Source organism: Nesoenas mayeri, assembly GCF_963082525.1.
Source record: "Nesoenas mayeri genome assembly, chromosome: 3".
Lineage (NCBI taxonomy): Eukaryota > Metazoa > Chordata > Aves > Columbiformes > Columbidae > Nesoenas > Nesoenas mayeri.
This window is the reverse complement of record NC_137544.1, coordinates 73,373,385-73,389,931: the sequence shown is the minus strand read 5'-3', so window position 1 is coordinate 73,389,931 and position 16,547 is coordinate 73,373,385.

Genomic DNA, 16,547 nt, shown 5'->3' with positions numbered 1-16,547 from the left:
TCACTCATACCCAGGAGGTGTAGATCATGTCAAATCACATATTTAAGTTTTAGATTTAGAGGAAACTCAAATCATTGAGTCAGGTTAGTTTTCCTTGCAGCACTCAGCCCCATCTAAGAGAAATCAGTACTTCTGAGCTGCCTAAAACATGTAAATTTAGATCAATCTGTCAGGATCAATTAAGTCAATATCTGTAGCCTTACCATATTAGATTTTTAGCTTGACATTTTCATATCCAATTGTTTTTGTCCAAAATGAATTGTGTCAAGAGAAGGGGGGTGACGAGGTGAAAAAAAAAAAAAAGAAAGAAAGAAAGAAAAAAAAATAAGAGAAAGAAGAGACAGTTAATTGTCACAACCAGAGCAAAAGAAGTGTGTTTCTCTGCACATGTTAATCAGTTCCCTCTGTGTGTTTTCATTTGCTCCTTCATGGATGCAGACTGAAAGCAGCTAGGAATAACTAATTTCTTCTAACCCGACAGCTATGCATCATCTCTCCTTCCCCTTTGTTCTCTCCTCCAAACAAAGAAGTTTCTCCTACTGGGCTTCTCCTCAGTTTACCAGGTCTGGCTCCTTTCTGCCCCCATTCGCTCCATGGCCCCTTCCCCCACCGCCTTGCCTGTCTCCTGCCTGTTCCCACTGGTTTTCCATCCTCCCTCCCAGCATTTCTGGCTCTTTGTTCCTGCAGCACTCTGGAGATGGGCAGCAGGAACCCAGCTATCTCTCTCTCTCTTTATTTATTTTCTTTTAAGAGTTTTCATTTTCTCGAGGGAGAAAGCTGGAACATTGGAAGTCACATTGACAGAAGACAAGAAGACAGGAGAGAAAAGAAGGTACTGCAGGAAAATGCTATTATAAAACACAACCATGTTTTCCTTCAGAAGGAGACATACAAGTACCAAGAAAGATTGCATTCTATTATGGCAGATTGCTGATTAGGTCACCTGTACCGAATTAAAGACTTTCCTTCATAACATGTTTAACAGGATTTTTAGAAGCACATTCATACCTGTGAAGGAAAGTGAAGAAGAATTAAGCTAAACAGTCAATTTGGGCCGAAGTTGCCTCATAAGGTTTTCAGAAAGCTATTCAGATATTTAACAAGGGAGTAGCTTTCTCTATTACAGTACAGAAAGGTTTCAGGTGAATAGTATTAACCTGCTAGTCTGGTGGTAATCTGGGTAAGAGAAGTACAGTTCCTTTAAAGAGGGAGAAAAAGCTCAACTATTACATTCCCAGCTTTGGAAGGGCATATCCCAAATTTTTCATTAAAAACATAAAAAAACAGCTTTCATCACCACCATAGTATGATTACAAAAATAACTAGCAAAACAGGTTTAAGCAAAGGAGAAAAATATAAAGTGATCTTTCTTTCTTATTTTTTCGCCCTATTTAAGAAAGGTATTATTGCAAATAAAGCACCTTTGCTTTCTAATCAGGTTCTTCTAACCATTCTAAAAATCCTGTCTGCTTTCAGTTGATGCTTGATACTATCATCATGTGTTTCTTATCAATGAGTAAATGGAAGAAGCAGCAGTCAGACCAGACCAGTAGTCCATGTAGGCTGCATAGCAATCCTGAGGAAGCTGAAGGTGCCTACAAATTCATTATCCCTAATATCAAAGATCAAAAGACTCAAGTGTTGTTCAGTAGCACAGCACATAGATTACTTTATAGGGGAATTCTCATACGTCCTGATGAACCTATGAAAATAGGCAGACACTAATAAGCAGTAAAATAATTTCTCTAGAAGTTCACTTCTGCTGTTTGTTTGCATACCTCTCTGGGAAAGAAGATAAATTTGCGAGTATTTCCACCTGAACCTTCCTCCCACATGTTGAAAACAATGAAATTCTACTTGAATTAGGACAACAGAAGAGGCAATTTAAAGGGGCCCTAAGGATTCAGTCTCCTAATCACAGCTGTGACAAAATGCTGTCATCCTTGCCGGTAATTCCCTAGCAATTTACAGTACACCAGCGTAACAGGAGGAGACCTTGCATTGCGAAGAAACCTGACTAGATAACCAGATTTTCATTTTCTGATTCCCCTGTCTTTGCAAAATTATGCAAATCCTAGTGATAGCCAGTTACTCTGCCACCCTGAAACCATTTGGGAGCTACATTTCGACCCTGACATTGTACCAAAAGTTATTCAGAAAGCAAAGTCTGCACTGACTTTGATTTCTGAATAACCCATTTAATTAGGAGGGCATTTCAGTACGGCTGTGTGAATGCACACCAGCAGCCCCATTAGGCTGCAATAGAAGCTTAAGGCTTTTTATGATAGGGACAGCCTAAAATCACTCATTCTAGGTGAACTGTGGTTTGGATTGCTCCCCAAAAGGGGCTTCCTTCCTGCGTGTGAGACAGAAATTAAATTGCTGGACAGCTTTTCCCTGGGAGGTACTGGAACACGCTTCTTCAGATCTAGGCTGCCCCAAGTTTAGCAGTCGTTTTAGTCTATTAAAAAAGAAATGCAAAATTAGGAATTTGGGAAATAGCTGAGGGACTCCAGAGAGAACTTCCCAAAGCAAAGAAGACCTGTAGAAAGAGTTAGGATTTGTTTGGTTTTTTTTTTTTAGTCATTGTTGGAATAATTTCCTGCTAAGCAATTGCTCAAATGCAAAAATATTTTGTTGGAGTGTCAATAGTAGACTAAACAGAGTCAAACAAAGGCATATTTTTATTATTTGCATATAACTAAAAGTAATCTAAAATTTAAGGAGAAGGCAGGTAGTGTAAAGGCCAAGAAAATATCTCAAGGATCAATCCTGTCTTCGAAAGATTGTCACGTTTCTAACAAGTTATTATTTGCTGGTATAGCAACAATTGCCAAACCCAAATAATTGTTTCAAATTATGTTCCAAAACAAAACACTTAGAAATTGCCAACATCCATTAAGCACCACAAAGAAAACAAACTGTACATATTTGGGGGTGATTTTTGAAACGTTGTAATTCTTATTACTCTAATAGGTTGTATCCAGTCTCTCAAATCAATATCTGCTTTGTAGTTGCCACTGCAATCTTCAAACCTTGGATATTTGAATCTTAGCATGCTTCCTCTAAGATACTTAAATAACTGGAAATTCTGTGATTTCTTTTTATATATTAATCATCTAACACAATGCTGCTAACCAGAATGGATCCTGACTGCAGACATCCAGTAAACAGTTCACTTCTAGTCCCACTAGATCTCAACATATATGTAAACATACATCCGGTTTCCCTTATTGCTAGATGTAACCATTCTACAGAGACCTTCTGGAGACAACTGCTTGATAGACTTTACTAATGCCGGTTGCTGCAGATTTAAAAAAGAATATTTTAAAAACATAGGGCAATAATACGCTCTGTTGGCTAAACTTTTTGGGGATACCCACCTTTTTATCCTTTTTTGGATGGATCTTCCCTAAAGAGGCAAGTATAACAACAGTCTATTTAGAGTCGTGACCACAAGTTGAGAATCTTCCTCTCAAAGAACTTGTAGTGTCACCTACTCATGATAGTATGTTACACTATTTAGGTATTGTGAGTATGTCGATTGATAACATAGTTTGTAAGTTACTGCTGTGCGCTTCCATGCTTAAGGACTGAGAAAATCTGAGCAAATAGTTAATATTAGTCTACTTGCAAAAGGACAGGTTGATTTGCCGTACTACAACTAGTGTAAATCAGACCATCTGTGTTAACTAAGGAGTTATAGCTCACTGTATGTGACATATTATGTATACATGTATTTTTTATACTTTTAAAAATACATACACAATACTTATCTGACATATACAATTTAATTTTGTACAGAAAGATTTCTCAACCTGGTTGTTAACTGTTATTAAGGTACCAATTGTTATATTTAATTAATAATGTTATTGAATCCAACATCCTGCCCACCTCACAACTGTAGGAGCCATTTCTGAACTCATGCAAGCATATATTCAGCTTCTACATATCATCATCATCACTGTCCTCAAGAAGCCCTGCCAGGCAGCAAATCTTGATATTCCAAATTCGTCTTGGTCTAGGATGTTACTGAAAACAAAAATACACAACTCACAAAAATCATTAGGAAAAAAAAAAAAGAAAAAAGTAGAATATTTAGAACTTTTTCACAGATTATTTCACTATTCTGAGATGTACTACAGGCCAATTATTAAAAGTCAAAGATGGAAAGTGAGTATCTATAGATACTATAGAACCTCTGTTATGCTCTTGTGGAAATTATTTAGAAATTATGAGTATTGTAGTAATCATTCACAGTGAATTTTCAAGGAGGAGAAAGATTTGTCTAAAAGCTAACTTGAGTTTTTTAAAAAAACCCCACATAATTTATTAATGAATTTATGGCCAGGTGGAAAATTATGGTGAGTCTGTAATTTAAATCTGAAAATCTCAAAGTATTGTGGCTTAAGATTTTTCTTGGCTTGCTTGGCTGAGGTTCAGAATACAACATCTTCAGTCAAAATTAAGTCTAAGCAGAGAAATAGGCCTTAATATTCATGTGCTTCTTGCCTTAGACTAACAGTGTGTATGCACAAAGCCTGGCAGGGGAACACTGAGAAGAAGAACCTATTTTGTTCTACTGTACTGCAATCACCTGGCTGTCTGGCTACTGGTGAGTGGTGATGGGAATCACTCAGTCTCCAGTCTTCCAGTTTTGACTGGAAGACCACTGCAAGTAATGAAGATATAAACCTGAAGTTCAGTCTTGGATAAAGACAACTAAAAAAAATAAAAAAATACTGTTTTATTATTTAAAATGTGTAGCAAAGACTATAGTGTTTAATCCAGACACCTTCAGCAAGAAAAACACTTTCAAATGACAGTAGATGTTCTTGAGGCAAGACTCTTAAGCCATCTACTATCACATATATTCACTATCCTTTAGAGTGAAAGTATTCCCCAAACAGGATTATCTATTTTTTTCTTTCTCTTTATAACCAGTTGATGGGAAAAGGCAGAAAAAATGTTGTGTGATCAGTGTATTGTAAAGTATATTGCTAAGTCAGCATCTCTTTCCAGAGTAGCGTATTTCTACGGACTGCCTTTTTATGCAAGATCTTCAGCCTGGCTTTGTGCATACACTCTGTTATTCTAAGACAAGAAGCACATGAATATTAAGGCCTATTCCTCTGCTTAGACTTAATTTTGTCCGAAGATGATGTATTCTGAACCTCAGCCAAGCAAGCCAAGAAAAATCTTAAGCCACAATACTTTGAGATTTCTTCATGAAAAGTTCAGCCTCAGCAACCTGTAAAAAGAACCTCCTTTTCTTACAAAGTCTTCTAGAGATGTTAATTTATGTAGAATGAAGAAAGTAATTTCAAAACAGATATGAAATGGGCAACTGTTTTTCCTGTCTTGAGGTTTCCATGAGTTTGTCCTCTTGACGGAGACTTACACCAGGACTTTCAGGAACATATTTTCCTCTGGTGCTGTGCACAAAGCTCTTCAGCTATGAGCGGGAGGAAAGAAAGTACTTTTGCATCTATTTCAGATTTTCTTCTTGAAAGCCTAGTAATGAAACATTGAAGTAAAAATAATTAGAAATACTTTGGATTTAGTGGCAAAGTTTCTCAACTGAGGCATCTCAAATACATTTCTTGAAAACACCCTCCTACCCCTTACTTTTATTATTCAGTTACTGTTCAGTATTTCTGCTCAAATGATGTATTGGTTGGTCTAAAGCTGTCGAAACTTCACTTTTCATAGTTCAATACTAATTCAAGAAAAGGTGTACTCTTTATAAATAATTAGTTTTGTATAAAAGTTCATATTGCTTTTTTAACTCTAAGACAATTTATGGAAATTTTTGTCTTTTTTGAAAAATATTTTTAAATGTGGAACTTGTTTTGAATTATGATTGAAGCTTAACCCAAATTCTTACAGGGACCGACAAAAAGCTATCTCCATGAATACTTCAAATATGCTGGGGATCACCATTGTTTTCTGATCTTTCTCTAAGACAGAACTTTGACAATATTAGGAAAACTAAGTTTTCTAATGTTTTTGGGAAAGAGTGAAGGGGAAGATTTTATTCTGCATGCATCTTTCAGATGGCTTTTGCAAGGCACTGTAAAGCATGGAGCCTGGAGGAGGCAGTTCTGCCATGCTTGTACCTCTCATGACAGCTGGTTAATATCCATAAAGCTTCTTGCAGCTGTGCTTCCTCTGGGAAGACAGACTGGAATTCTGTGTATACGTCTAGTTGTTTTCTTCTGTTTTCTTCTTTTATTTTTCTTTAATGCTTATGCTAAAATAAAATGTATCAAACTTCTGTGTCTAAATTTAGGCATGTGAATCAAATTCAGTAACTTGATTTCTGCAATTGTTTTATTCAGTGTGATTAAGCCTAATACAATTAGCTTGATGAGTATAGCTGAGAGTAGCCATACCTCTGTGTCTGGGGGCAGGTGGGAATTGGAGGTTGTGGGGAATGAATTATCCTAGTTTTCAAGAGTTCTTGACTTTGGTAGGAATTGTAGGTATTTAGCACTACTGATTAACAGGTAACTTAGGTGTTTAACTATAGGTACCCAGATAGGTTGAGTTGTGAGTTCGTTTCTTTCTTGAGTTTGTATGTAAGTGAAGAGAGGGCAATGCTTGATAACTTGTACAATGTACAATAATTGTACAATGTCAAAATACAGAGGGAGAGAACTGGTTTGAGATTGCATATGAAAGTATGTCTAGGAGGAATAAGATAAAAGCTAAGTAAGTTAAATGTATGTAGCATATGTGAAAAAAAGATAGCTTGTGAGATACATTTGTCTATAAGTGTTTTCCAAGAAAAACAAAGGAAGTTTTAGCATGTATGGACACTGGAAAGGGATCTGGGTAAACAAACGTATTTGCTGAACCCCAAATAGAAATGATTTTAATCTCTGATATTGTCTCTGGATATTTGACATGAAACATGGTGATTTTGCTTAAAATACTTGGAGCAGCCAAAAGCTTGTAGCCACTCGTGCCTTGCTGAGAGATCAGCTTCCATAAAACTGAGTTCCTTTAAAGAAGGTGCCATGCTGTCAGCACATCTGTCCCGAGAAAGGGAGGGAAGAACTGAAGGTGGAGGATTGCTGTTCATTAATTGCATCATATTGAGCTTCCAGGCAGACAAGTACTTGAGACAGCCAAAAGGTGGAGATTTTCAGGTTCCTCCTCCTGTTTTTCCTTCTCCTCCCCCCTTCTCCAAAAGAGATGTTTTGCCAAAGCCTCCTTGTGGCACACAAGTTTTTTTATAATAAAAAGTCATGAGTAAAGAAAGAATTTTGGAGATTGGGTTCGTTCCAACCCTTTATTTTCCGGAAGAAGGATTTGTAATGTGTTATGCCTCTTCACTGTTATTCAGGGTGCAAATGTGAAAAATCAAAAAAATAGAAACAAAAAGAAAATAGGAGCACAAGTCACTACCCAGTCTTGTAAATGAAAGAGTTTTCAGCTACAGTTGTTGCTCTGAGAACAAAACCAGTAAGAGTTATGGAGGCATTCATACTTCATTCAGTTTTATTCTTTTATGGATTACTCATGGAAAAACTTACTATACTTTCAACAGAATTTTTAATTGGGTAAAGTCTATAGAATCTAGTTGATGTTTAAGAACTTTTTTAGCATAAGAGTTCATTAATAAAAGGAGTTTGTGGATTTTCTAATTTCTTGACCAGAAATATATACCTGGCTTATTAACTTAATATTTTTTTCTATTTTGCACAGTGTAATCTTGTGTTTCTAGATGTAAAATGGGGAGAAAACTTTTCAGTGTATCAAAGCAGTTTCTATTTGAATAGAAATATATTTACTGTATTTACTGTAAGTGTATGCAACAATGTGTGAGACAAGACATCTGCTGAAGATGAAGTCTTGAATTAAATTATATTTTTATCAAAGCTGTCAGTGCGTTGGGGCTTGAAGTGAAGAGTTTTTTCTTAAAGGAAGGCACCTTGAAGGTAAAGCAGTTCTTTTTCTACTGCTCAAGTTGACCCTATTCTTGATATACACAATCAGGAGTGAATTCCTGGGGATACATGGTATCTGCCACAAGATTCTGAAACTGAAATGTGCCTTAAATTACAGACTTGGACAATACGGAAATGTTCCCTCTGTTTTCTTAAAGAAAATTTTTACAAAGACAGTGTTAAACACAAATAACGAGCTGTCTAAGAGATAGAATTGGAGAAGGCTTCAGTTAGTAGTGCTTGTGGTGTTTTTACTAGTATAAAACAGCAATAAATATAACATGGTTGAGATTTGTTTTGTTTCAACCGAAGATTAACTACTTGCTTTAAAAAATGAAGAAGGCAAATAAATGTTTGCAATGTGCCTGCAGTATTATTCAAATATTACATTAACAAGGATGCAAGTGGAAAATCCATGATTGAAAGTAACATGCCAGCTTAAATGAGTACAGTTGGAAGCACCAGCAGATTTCAGGTTTGAGAAGTTCTCAGGTATCAGAGTACCTCTGAAAGAGCAGAAATGTAATGCAGATTTAAAATGCTTGGCACCTCTTATATGATGGCTGTTGTTTTATCTCTCCTGTATCTGGGATACTGAATGTGAAACTCTGGAATACTACTGCAATTGGGTCAAAAGTTTCCAGTGCTCACTGGGAGAAAATTCTCATAGCATGCTGTGGAACAACATTAAGGATGAATGACAAAATACCTCTTGAATTAGGAGCTACCAAAATTACTGATGCAGATATGGACATGATGGGGATCAATGTCTTTTTTCTGTTCCCATACAGAAATTAAGCACAAAGATTTGTAAAAAAAAGGTCAGGACAAGACCTGAAGGTTCAGCACTGTGTACAGCAAGAATATTGATGTGAGCAAGACAGACAGTTGTCTGGTGTAAGTGTGTAGCACAACACTGATTAGCCAGCTATCATGAATTTTAAGCTTGTACTTGCTGAGGAGCGGACAAAGATGTTATTGAAGAAGGATTTTATACAACCTTATTCCTAACAACAATAAAGCTGGGTTTACCTGAATTCGTATTCTGTCTTTTAGACAGAATCTGGGTGGACTAACCTGTGGTTTTATCGTTAACTTTTAAAATAAATTATTCACCTTCTTCAGTTATATATACAGGGGAATGTAAAACCTCCTATAAGATGGTAAGAGGAGGCTTGAGGAAGAAGTTTACTCAGGTCCAAGGAAGTAAAAATTAATATCTGTCCCAGTTAGAGCCATGGCTGCTCAGTTGGTCTTATTTGAGAATTTGATGTTAGGCTGTTGGAATCACCATTGAAATAAAGAAACATAGTGCACAGCATTATCAAAATTGTGCCTTTATATAGTGTTTTGAACTAGTTGATTACTAATTGAGGTCACTGGTGTTCAATATTAAAAGATAGCATCAATTTTCTAGGCAAGGGAGCTATAGATACATGTACAAGAATATTTATGATAACCCAAGAATTCAGTGAACAGCTACTGATCTGAGCTAGACATAAAAGGTAGTTTCAAGGGAATTAGCAACTTTAATTAACATAAAGATCAGGTACAAGGTGGATTAGAAAAACATTTAAAGTTAAATTGGTTTATAAAAAATCAGCTATAAGTCTTCATGCTTTGGGGAATAACTGAGTCCACAGAACTACAAAGGCAATGTCTCTCTGACTGGGAACATTACAAAATAATCTGCATAATCAGGGGTGAGGAATCACATCTTCCTATGTAACAACTAAAAACTGTTAGACAGAACATCAGACTACATGGACCACTAGTCCTAGGACATAGCTGACATTTTCTTAGCAAGGGAAAGAAATATTTTCTGGCCCTGGGAAAATGTTGAACATGCAGAGATTTCAAAGAGAGGCTCAGGAGCCTGCAGTGTTTCCTAGACATTCTTGGTGCTGCTTCCCATGGCACACACGCTGGTGATTATCACACGATGTGGTCCCCACACATTCATCATTTGCTGTTCATTCATCATCCCTTTCTAATATGAATGTGGTACTGACAGGTACCGAAGGCAGGGCTTAAATAGTCCCTTTTTACTATGTGTTGCTGTTTAAAAAGCAGCTAGTAGGAAAAATGCACCCTTGTTAGAAAGTCAGGCTGAATTTGCATTATCAGAGAACAAAGATTGTGAGGTTTTGTTTTGGCATGTAATTTCATTATGCATTATTAGCTTATTGAATTCTTACTTTCATTACAAATGGTTCCAGAGAAGATAAGGATGGGATATTACCAATGAAAATTCCTATGTAATAGTCTCACTATGAAGTAGAGCAGCTTACCAAAACAGAGATCCTGAAGACCTGCCCAAAGTGAGACAGTGAGTCAGCAGAGATCAGAATCAGCTCTTCTGGCTTCCAGTACAGTGTGCAGTACGTTACATCAGCCATCTTCCTGCAGCTAAACTCGTTAGGAGGCATAAGGCAGAAAAAAGTGACCAAGACCAAATTAACCTTTGCCGAATTCAAACTAGGAAACTGTAGGAAGCATTTGTGTTTGTCAGAACTTGATGGGTACGTTTGATGAAGAAAGGCTGAGGTCCACAAAGTATTTCACACTCCCTGGTCATGAAACAGATGACCACAAGCATGTCTGTACACCCCAGATGCTGCTTTCCAGGTCTGAGTCCTGTATGACAGGAAGAATCTGGCGTTAGTTTGCCCACTGTCTCCTTGAGAAGACCAACAAGAGTTTCTTTCAGGTGCTGTTGTGTCAGTAGTTTCTCTTTTCTCTGCTATTGCTACTTTCCATTTAAGGTTTCCTTGTTTCTGTATTCCTTGTCCAGATTTAAAGTTGTCGGCATTACAATCCTTTTATGCTCTGTGTGGTCTTTATACCATGTATTTTCCTCTGAGCAGACTTGTCTGGGATGGTGCACAACACATGTTGTGTACATAATGAAAAAACAAAACAAAACAGGAAAATGTGGTGGTGACTTGATCAGTTCAGGAGTTTTTCACTTTCTTAAAAGTAGTAATGTGAAAACACTTATATCAGATGTGGAGAAGTCCTTGTTGGTGAAGCGACTGTGGGTAAAATGAAGGGCTGGGTGTGTAGAGGAAGTTCACATACAGCTCAGAAGAAGTAAGTTAATTGGGTTCAGAGCAGTGTAAGAAAGGAGACAGTGGAGAGGGCTAAAAAGTGGCTCAGTTGATGTACAAGTGCACTACCTGTGAGTCCAAATAATATCTAGATTAAGTTCCTGTTCTTTCCTATGAGCCAGCTATATTAGCTTGATGAAAACCAGCATCAGTTGTGCAAAGCTGTTGCTATCAGTCAGTGGAGATTAACTCAGATGAGGTAAAGAAGAAAACAGTTTTCTGTCAGATTCCTTACCAATAAGAGGAGGATAATTTGCTTTCAGTAACTACTCGTTGCTAAAGTTGTCCAAGTGTTTTATTTCCTATGGATGAGGGAGTTACCTAGAGCAAGAAATCAGGAAATGATCTTGGCAGTAGAGGACTCTGAAGAGAGTGTAAACTTTGAGAATGCATTCAAGGCAATTACTAATTTAGAAACATGAGATAATCTAGATTTAGGTGCAAGTTAACAGGTGAATGCTAAAAATGTTACCATTATTTATAAAATAAAAAATAGTACTCATTAACACTGTGTATATACCTTTCCTGTGGATCAGTGAGGAAGAGGAAGAAAAGTGTTAAAACAGTAAAGGAGAAGGAAACAACAAAAACACAGCCAAAAAAACCAAATAAAAACACAAAGGAAAAGAAGTTGAGTTGTTTTTAAAAAATCTGCAATTGCAAATTAGGATTTGTATTTTTTTTTCCTAGAGGTGTTAATATTATGTAGCTGTGAAGCACCCAGTTTGTCTTAAGCCTTACAGTCATCCCAATGAAATGTTCAAAGGAGAAGGAAAGGAGAAAGAGTGGATTCCAGATTGCCTTAAATCTTTTAAAGATATTGAAAGAACTACAAAAGGAATATGGTCTCTTTGACTCTTAACACTGCATACTTTTATAAAGAGAGATAGTCCTCAGGGCAAAGATTAATATTCCCAGTAAAAAATATGTTGTTTTGTTGATTAACATCAGAAAATCTGAGGACTTCTGTACGTGAGACCTGGACCCTAGCCCTGACATATCTCAGCAAGGAAAGTCGCATTTATATCAGTGTCCTTTGGGAACTATGTGGGTTGAAGTGTAAGAAAAGGTGTTGTTTATGGTAGGGCCTCTGGACAGGACTCCTGCTAGGATGTTTTCAATGAAGCAAGTACTTTCTCTCATCAGACTCCTACGATCCCTATTTGCAACAGCATATGTCTTTGGTGTGTAGGTTTTTGTTTTGTTGTTGGTTTATTTTTTGTTTGGTTGTGGTTTTTTTAACATTGTCCTACAGGCCAGGATAAAGCACTGAACAGTATTCTGCTACTTCTCTTTGCAACCCTGGTGGTCCATTTTGCCTGTCACTCTTCGCAGTTTTTAAAGAAATGACCTGTTAAGAGTGGTGGATGGCTCTTGTTTGTGTCATCTACTTGCTTCCACTCTCAGGATAACTTGGTTTAGATAGCTCCGGTCTTCTAAGCAATGTTGTTAAGATATTGAAAAGGATATTCTATCTCAAAAGTTGGAGTTTGAATCAAAAGTACTCCGATCTGAAGTTTGCTGATTTCATCCGTCTTTGAGCCAAACTCTCCCTTAAGGGTTTTCATAGGAGCTTCAGTTTATTTTGTTGTTTTTCCCCAGTTGGTGCTGTCTAGTGCAGCAGGCGCTGAAGTCATTGGAAGTTTGATCATTGACTTTCATGAGGGAAACCTCAGGACCTGAGCGTTTGAGATGGAGCGGGTACTTAGCAGTACTCAAGCAAAGATCTGACTAAGTCAACAGGAGTTTTGCCACCTTCAAAAAATGCAGGATGGCACTCTGCCTTTGCCTTGTCCTCCCAAATGCTAAAGGGGGAAAGCAAAACAAATCAAAATCAACATGTTCTCAGTTCAGACTACTTGAAAAGGTTGGGTTTTTTTTTTTTTTAATTGTATATGCATTAAAACGTATGGAGAGAATCAATTTTATTTCTTAGATACTTAAAAGTAGATAATCTGAAACATACTTACACTTGCAAGACATGATCTTAAAATAGACAAACTGTATGTTTTCACATGTTGTAATTTCCTATGTAGGTATATGTTAGTATGTTGTGTTACAAAATAGTGAGTTCTTAGAAAGAGCTCTCCTAGAATGATCTCTAGGCTTTTTCTTGTGTAAACCTTCTATATAAGAAAAATTATATGCGAGATTAAAACAAAATATAGAAGCTTCTTATTAAAATGACATTGATATCCTCAATCAGTGCTTCAACAGTAGTACCGTTGTCACTAGGATATTCCTTCAGAAAACAAACAAACAAACCAAAAAAACCCCAAACAGCTGACAAGTAGAGATATACCTCTCTATTACATATACATCGCACTAAATGTATTAATTTTCCTTAAGGGGGGGAGGGGGGGGAAAAAAAAAAGGTACGTCGTGGGAAAGAAGGTGTTTATTCTCCAGGGGTGGCACGTTTTGACTTTTGAAAGGTGGGTTTCAGCCCCGGGTGCAGAGGTTGCCGGCCCGGCCCGGATCGGTTCTGCTCCCCGGGCGGCCACGGGAGGCGGGGGCTGCAGGGACGCGGCTCCAGCACCAAAGGCGGTGTTAATCACATGTGTGTCCCCCCTAGAACTGCAAGTTGAAAGATAATTAAACAAATACCTTCAATACCTAAGCCCGCTGTTATTTTCGCGCGGCATCCCTAGGCGATTAAAGCTGCACATGGGTCAGCTGGTGCCCGAGCGCGGCGGGAGCGGACCCGGGCTGGTTCCCCTTGGGAAGGTGTCTGGGGATATGTGCTGTCCCGGGGAATAAGGCAGGGAATGACGTACAGGTCTTATGAACCCGAGGTAACAGCTGGAAGCTACTACTCGCCCCACGCAAGAAGAGTTGCTATAAATCGGGAATCTTTATAGCTGTTAGGCTGGAGGAAGTTTTTTGGCTGTAAACTGTCATGCACTGTAGCTCTCGGTGAAAAGGCTATGAAAGTGGGGAGTCCTCTCTCCTGAGAACCAAAGTGCAATTAAGATCAGAAAGAGGTAGAAGGAAATAAAATAAAGACGGCAGGAATCCAAGCCGAGGGAAAACTTTTCTTTTGTTCTTTTTTAATGGTCATTTAAAAGTTTAAGGCTAGATGGACTTCTTTTTCGGAAGACCAGCTACATTTGAGTGCATACGTTATTTGTCTGGAACGAGTGGTGTAGTCATTTGTTAAGTATTAAGTAAAATGTGAAATGTATCAAATTAAATTCAACTTCAGCTCTCCTCCTTTTGCCGAAAGTCCTCAGTGCAAAAAGCAGTAACCATACAGATAAGTGTCTGCTGTCAAAGTGGTTGAAGTTCCTTCCTATTCCTTGAAACATCTATCCAGAAGAATTCGAATAGTGTTTTTAAAGCTCGGATCGCCTAAATACACATCTAATACGCCTCTATTTATTTTATTTATTTATTTTGTAAACGTTAATTTTCCACCGAAACGGCCCCGTCTGTTTCAGTTCCGGCTGGTTCTGCTTTTTTTGGCTCTCAGGGATGTTCGTTGTCAGGTGAGGTCGGTTTGAGGAAGAACTGAGGCTGGAGTTTGCCCTACGCAGGACCCATCACCCACTACCACCGATCTCAACATGCCTTTTCTGCGGGGGGACGGTACCCAAAAAGTTATGGGACTTTTGCAAGAGGAAAAAGTCCCTTCTCTTCCCTTCACCTGCACGGAATGAGTGACTGTCCGTGCGAGTCCTTCTTTGGGGTTAACTTCTCCTAGTGCTCGGCTCTTTCAGGATTAAGATGTCTGAGATGTCGCCTGCAAAGTACAAACCCAAAATAAGCTGGTGTTGCCAACCCAAGCGAGCGACAGTCTGCCGCGGTCTTTCAGGGTTTGAATGCTTACGGCTTTGGGTAGGACGTGTTTCTTTGTTTTGAAGGGAGCACCTTAAGTCAAATTAATACCTGACACTGAAAAGACCATCTAAAACTATTTATAGCAGCGACTACGTATCAATTTAGTAAGCTTCGCCCATAATTTCTTTGCAAATGGTGCTTTCCCCCTCCAAAGAGGACAAAAAGCGGGCGGTAGATGCTCGGTCAAAAAAAGCTATAAGAAGCTTTAATGCATGAATTAATCTGAAGGGACAACATTTTTTTCGCGTTTCTGGACAGTGATTGAAGAGAGCTGGCGTGCGGAATTTAACATGTCAGGTTGAAGGGGAAAAAAAATAAGCCCTGCGGATTTGAGTAAATTAACGATACATGAGCCCGATGGTGCTGTGTAATGAAAATAAAATCGTGAGTCGTATCTCCTAAACCAAAAAGAAACTGAAAATAATAGCGGAAGCTTTGGGTTTATTTGAAGTTGGGTGAAGACAGACACGCTGTGTGCAGAGCGTGGAAAGTCAAGGGGTTCAGGCAGGGTGTGCAGGCAGGGATGCCTGCCGGCAGAAAGAGCCAGTGCCCAGACTGAATCGCCGCCTGCATCCTGCAAAAGAGACCTCCTGGTAGCCCAGACTCCCAGCTCTTTCTGCTCCCAGACAGCTTTCCCATGTACCCTGGGTGCTTTCTCCTAAAATCTTAAAAAAACCCGACGGCGATGATGCACGGTGTTTGGAGAGTGGGGAGATGCTTATTGTAAAATAAACCCTTATTTTTACACCGCGTCGCTTCTTATTCCCTCTTCTTTGCTCCCGTTTAAAGAACTTGTAATTGTTTAAAGAGACCCCATTGAACTATTTCCTGCTCATTGTCACCTCTCTCCCCCTCGCCCTCTATCCAGGGATTCTCACGGAAAGGTAATAAACTGTTTCCCTCACACCACAGACCGCCGCAGCCCCCGAGAATGCAAACTATTAAAACACCGGCGGGCGGGAGGGCTTCAAAACAGCTCTCCTCTTCCTCGCCCCATCTCTTGCATTTGTGCCGAACAACTTTAAAAGAAATTCAGCCCGTTGCAAAGTTTCACCCATGAGGGGTCAGCCTTCACTCTTGCCCGCAGAAACTCGCTGTAGTTTCTCCTTGTTGCACAAAACGAAGCCTTTAGCTACCGATCTGGTTTTTAGAAGTATCTTTTTATTTAGGTGGGTTGGCTTGTAAGCATCGATCTGATTTTTAGATGTATTTTTTCATTTAGGTAGAATGGTTCGAAACCATCATGGTGGAGCATCTCGGCTGCGAAGGCACTGTCTGTAGCGGTGATGGGAGGCAAACTCTGCCCCTTTTCTCACGGATGGGTTCTTGTGATCCCTAAAAGACGGGGAGACTGTAGCGGGGGCTACCCCTACTGTGCCACCAGCTTTCTGCTCAGCTGCTCTACAGGGTGGTTTAGGCTTTTGGGTTACGTTTTCCAGCAAGGGTTTGTTGTTGCTAACTGCAACCTTCGCTTCAGCAGAAGCGCCACGACTTGTGCCAAGGGAGCGTGGGAAGCGGTGGGGCGGGCACGGGGGGCTGCAGGCAGGCTGCGGAGCTCAGAACTTCCCATTTTTTTCCCCTTTATACAAATCCGCGGGAGGCGGGGGTGTCTCCCGTCCAGGACAGGCTGCCTAAAAGCAGA